This window comes from Pinus tabuliformis, chromosome 8 (genome assembly GCF_031772625.1).
Source record: "Pinus tabuliformis cultivar Carrire ecotype Pingquan chromosome 8, CPIR1, whole genome shotgun sequence".
NCBI lineage: Eukaryota > Viridiplantae > Streptophyta > Pinopsida > Pinales > Pinaceae > Pinus > Pinus tabuliformis.
Window position 1 is genome coordinate 690,887,829 of NC_142294.1, and position 6,043 is coordinate 690,893,871.

Consider the following 6,043-nt stretch of genomic DNA (forward strand, 5'->3'; position numbering starts at 1 on the left):
TGTTGGAGTCTGGACCATAGAATGCCTGTATAGAATCACAAGAGAAAAAATTGTATGAAAATGTTGAATGATTCCTGAATTATAGGAAGGACAGTAATTCATTGAAGAGGTTCTATAAAATCTGATAAACCTAACAACATTCAGCCAATATTAAGGTACTCTAAGTTTGATAACCGGCATAAAACTTTAGTAAGCTTTTGTCTCTGAAACTGAGTTCTGATGTTGTCTTCGTGCAGCTAGTATGTACATTGGTGGCCTTGCTTCAATGCCATTAGCAGAGCTTTTCTTTTTTCATATTACACTGATTAAAAAGGTTAGTTTTATTTAAAAATCCATATGGTTCTCAACAATCTTTTGTCGATATATATTCACTAAACTTAACATCCTTTCACAAGAGTACTGAATAGCAGGGAATTACGACATATGAATATGTAGTGGCAATGAGGTCACAAAGTGAGCTGCCAGGAGTTTCTGTTGAGGGTGATGCATGAAGTATACCTTCCTCTCCAAGTGGTTCAACTGCCACTGGTTTAAGTGGAGGAAGTTCTCTTGGTTTGCAGTATAAAGGTGCATGGTGTACACCACTTAGAATATTTGTTGAGCATCAGGTATCTAAATTTGTTATCCACAATTTCAAATCTTGGTTTAGGTCTGTAATTTGGTCAGACTATAGTAGTACAGGCTGACATGTATTGTGTGTTAAATGGCAGGATGAAGTTATTCCACACCCGTCCACTATTGATCCTGATGATATCGAGGTTGTAAATAGGATGGAAAACAGGATGCAGAAGCGTCTTGTTAGAATCAGTGCCTGGAGGCTAGCCAAATTGAATCCAGATGAAGCTATGCGAGCAGCGGCAAAGCCTAGGGAGTCTTCATCTGTTTTGTGTCCAGTTGGTGCTCGAGGAGTCCCTCATACTGATTATAGCTCAATTGTTGGTCTTCTTTACTTAGCTGTGTTCAATTTCAATCACTCTGCATAATGGCTGAAGCTGTGTTTGAAGTTGAGTGGAGTCCATGTAAAGTCCCTTGCCCACTTGATCTACTTGGAGCAAACTTTTAGAGAACAAGAACATGATAATAACAAACCTCGGGGAAAAACCTTTTGCTTTGCAAATTCCAGTTGGGGTCCTTAATAAATATAGTTAAAGTATATAAGCACTTTTTAAGGCATTTCAGCACACCTCAGTAACTAATTTAATCATTTGCACATCTCTTTTGTTTTGGTGAGCATTTATTGTCTTTTCTCTTGTGTTTCTTTACTTGTTTAAAACTTTTGAACAATTGATATCATTCAACTTTTTTGTGAATTAATTAAAGTCTGGCCAATTTTCACTGATGAATCCATTGCTACTGCGTTGTACCATTTCTTTTTGCATCCTGATCGGGTAAAGCAGTAAACCTTGATGCATGTTTAGCTATAATGGCCCTAGTGTCTTTTAACTCCTCAATTTATATTTTATGTGACAACCAAAGAACTGGTAGCTTGTTAATTGAAAAGAAAAACTTATTGTTGGATGATACAGCTTGACATTATTCTTGTGGTTGATCTATATTGGATGAGTTTATAATTACACTCCATTGGCTGACATTGGAATGATGGCCATTTTAATTACACTTCATTGGCTCACTGAAGAGTAAAATATGTAAACAACTTAATAGTGATTATTGATGAGAGGATGAGATTTACTGTTTTGTTCTTTATGTTATCTGCGAAACATAAAACACATATAGTTGAATAGAAAATATTGATTGTGAACCAAACAAGTTCGAATTGATCTAATAAAATTGAAACTTGAATGGCCACTGTAAATGCACATGATAACAAACACTACTTATGAGAACAATAGTGTTTGACCATAGATTTCTAATTAGCAACTTTGTATTTTCTTTCGATTGATACAATTGTGTCTCTTCTTGTGGTCACTCATTTTAGTGACCCACTGGTGCCTTTGGAGCAATTGTATGTATGTGGAAGGAAAAGCAAGTATGATATCACTATTGATTTGCCAGACCATTGTTATGTACTTTTTCAGGTCTAAAGATGTGTAACTTGTGGTTTAGCTTGATACATTCTCTTGTGTACCACTTTACTTTAACCTTGTCAATATCATAAGTCCAGTAGCGATTTAAGTGTATGCCTGCATGGCAGAACTGCATTGGGCTTGAACTTTTATAAAAAATTACATTGTATTTAAAGAAATATGATGTCCAGATAGCATAGAACTCCAAACATCAAATCTCGTTGCTCCTTGTAGGCTTCAATCAATATCTCTTTTAGAGAAATTCAACAACTCTAATTTAATAATCCTATCGGCCTCTCTTTGTACCTTTTGAGACAATTGCTAGTTTAAATACAATTGTCTATCCACTCGTCTAAAATAACATTTAATATTATCCTTTCAAATCCGATAACTTACATATTACGAGCCACAAGCAACGACATTGAATACTACCGGGGTAATTAAATAAATATAGAGAAAAAAAAAAGTTGTTAAACAGCCTGTTGAATTTTTCTGAAAAAAAATTCTACCATATCCAAGCCTTCAATCGCAGCATTTATAACTGACAACCTCCACATCTTCAACGTGTCATATTTATAAGAACATGCATGACCCGCAAACAATGTTATTAAAAAATTAAAACAAAAAGCAATTGACATGAGATGGGTTGACACTGGAACGTAACACATGTCATGGATTGTGATGACTTAACAATGCTTTTAATATATATATATGATTAAATATTTTTAATTTATTTTGTTTAAAATTTTATACAGTTTTTTCAAGAATCGTATTTATATTATTTATATATTATTTAAAGGTTGTACAGATATTTCATAACAAGTATATTTTAAATTAATTAATTAATTAATTATATATATATATATATATATATATATATATATATTTTTTGTAATTTATTTATTTATATATTTATATAGTTTTTATATTATTATTATTTTTAACATTATTTTTAATTTTAAATATGTTTTAAAAATGTACATTTTTAAATTATTATTTGTTATTTAGGAAAGGAAATGAATATTATAAAATTTTAAAATAATAGTCACATGTTCAAATATTTATCAACTTTAAATATCCTATTTTTATCAACTTTCATATTATATAAGGGTAGATGTGGATCATGAAAAATATTTAAAATTTGATCCTCTTTATTTTTGTGTAACTTACTCGAACAAAATCATTTCTAATCTAGTTAGTTTTCGACTATTTCTTAATATAATATACATTTTCATGACATAAACTCTATCAAAAACATATGCCTAAAGAATCCTATAATTGTAATCCATCATTTTAAGTGTTACTTAATGTATGACGCCTTATCCTTTTGAAACCCTAATTGAATTCATGTTTCAAATGCAGTTTATACTTGACCATATTATAATTAATATGTTGTTTAATATCTATATTTAATAAGTTTAATGCCTAAATCAACATAATGTAAATTCCTTTGTTATATTTGCATGGACTCTTAGGCTTTATAAAATACCAAAATTATTAGTCATAGATTATGGGTGTAAAGTGTAATGGTATTACAAATTTATATGTTAGATTCATTACAATCATATAGTTTAATGATAACTTGAAAAACTAAACATTAGACATCCTCTAAAACCTACAAAATAATTTCATCTCTCTTTCTTTGTGTCATATAATATTGACTCTCCATGCAAACATGTAACCTATTGATAAATCTAACATGTTTGTTGGAATGGTAATTCCAACTGCAGGCGGACAGGGACAGCGATGGCAGCCGACTCAGTCAGCACGATGCATCCAAAAACCACCGAACGAAACCATAAAACCGTCCAGATCATATCGGCATATCGGCAAGTCGGCATATCGGCGGGTTGGAGCATCGGAGGCAGGCAGTGGCAGCAATATGAAACATCGTCGATGAGCGATCGCCGATATCGCATCAGCACATCGCTATCGGCAATGTCATAGGGTCGGGGTCTTTGACATGAGTAAAGTTGCGATGCGATGAAGCGCGGACCCGATGGCTTCCCAAAACCAAATTGTATAATGTTTGTCCTTTTTGTTGACCGCCGAGAATGAAAGAATTAATGGAGTTGGTGGTTGTACGTACTTTTTGGTGGCCCTTTTAAATGATTATGGGCACACACGTTTTATATTTTTTTATGTGTACGTAGTTTAGTTGGGCCTTTAATATTAGTATGGGCCACGTTTTTTTATGTATGTTTTGTATTAAGTTTTTATATATATGAGCCATGTGAAAATGTGCTTGTGGTTGTAGTGTTGACTATTGTAAAAGAAACGACGGAGCAGTAAACAAAATGTGCTCTGTATTGTTTTCGTTACACATGGGAGATATGTAAAGTGCAGCAGCGAAAGAGTATAGAGCGAGCCAAATGAAAGGAGCTCGTGGGTTGAAATTTTTGTGTGGAGCATTGTAAAACGAAGGTGCAATAAAAGCGAAAACAATGTGTGGTATGTATTGAACACACAGCAGTGTGTAAAAAGATAAGAACCAGGTGATGTAATTTTTGGAGTTGTAAGAAAACCATGTGTGGTTTTTGCACAAGCAGTGCATAAAGAAAATGGTGAAGTTTTTTTTTGTAAGTCTGTGTGAATTTTGTTTACAGCAGTAAACTTATGTAAACTTTTATTACAGCAGTAAGTTGTTTTCACTGCAGTGAATGTAAAAAGGGATTTACAGCAGTTAACCCAGTAATTTCTCTGAAATATTTTATGGTGAAATACTCTGTTTCTCTGTGAAATTTTTTTCTTAAGTTTTCCTGTGCTTAAAAGATCTTGTGGAGGTAAAACAGAGCATTACCTCTGTGTGTTTGTTCATTTGGTTTTTGGTATTTTCTCCATGGAAAAATACCCAATAGTGGTATCAGAGCTAGTCCAGGCTCTTTGAAGACTCAAAGAAGCTGAAGGAAGGTGTGGTTGCAGCAGTCAAACTTCTCCAGCAGTGTGAAGCCACAGCCAAAAGGGGTAAGGTATTTGTCAAAGCTTTCCTTTGTGTTATTGTTATAGAAACAGTAAGTGATTAAAAAAACACAGTCAAGTATTTGAAGCCTAGTTAAAAATGGCAAGGTCAAAGAAGAAAGCCTCCAGGACTGTTAAAAATGTGTCTCCCTCTTCTACTAAACTAGAAGGCAATCCATTAGAATACATTCTATTTGAAACTCCAAAGTTTCATGGAAACTTTGATGTATGGGAAATAATGATGAGGGCTTTTCTAATGTCTGAGGGGATTGAAGTCTGGGAGTCAGTGATTGATGATAGTAAGATGGATGAAGAATCCATGGAGTATGATGCACAAGCAGTAAAACTAATCTTGGATGGACTCCCTGATTCTGTGAAGAAGAATCTAGGAAAATATTCATCAGCAAAGGATATATGGGACAGAATGCATGACCTTCATGCAAAGGGATCACTGACCATGAAAATGAGTCAATAAGAAAGTCATGAACCCATCATAGAAGCTGAGAATGAAAAGCTTGACCTCATCAAGCTTCAAGTAAAAGAAAGGGATGAAGAGCTAGCCAAGCTCAAGAAGGAACTTGATCAATGCAAGAGGAAACATCATGAAGAAGTCATGTCTATGACAAATCAGCTGAATGAAGCAAACAAGCAGGCAGATGCCTTGACAAGTCAACTTGAACAAAGACACAAGAGAGAGAATAAGCTTGTGGAAGAGATTGGACAGTACAAGGTAGAGGTCTCCTCCCTTAAGTCCGAACTACAAGAAGCCAAGAAGCAGGCACAAGGAGCTGAAAAGAAAATGAAGAGCAGTCAAGCAAATGATGAATAAATCTCCAAAATAAAGACAGAGATTATCTCCTTCAAAATAGTAGCAGCTGAAGCTACTCGTAGCAAGGAAGAAACTGAGGGACAACTAGCAAAGAAAAATAATGAATGTGAAAAGTTAGAAGAAGAGATTGTCCTCCTTAGGAAGAAGGTTGAAGGGATGAACAAAATGATGAAGAGCTCTCAAGCTTTGGAAGACATGCTCAGCTATCACAGATCTCCATTTGATAAATCAG

At 34.1% G+C, this 6,043-nt stretch overlaps 1 long non-coding RNA gene across 1 annotated transcript; it reads left to right on the top strand.

Moving 5' to 3' along the window:
* Positions 1-226: 226 nt before the first annotated feature.
* On the top strand, positions 227-1,063 carry LOC149237480 (uncharacterized). The gene is made up of 3 exons (XR_016245275.1): positions 227-313; positions 411-608; positions 711-1,063. It is a non-coding gene; the product is annotated as an uncharacterized LOC149237480 (long non-coding RNA).
* Positions 1,064-6,043: the final 4,980 nt, after the last annotated feature.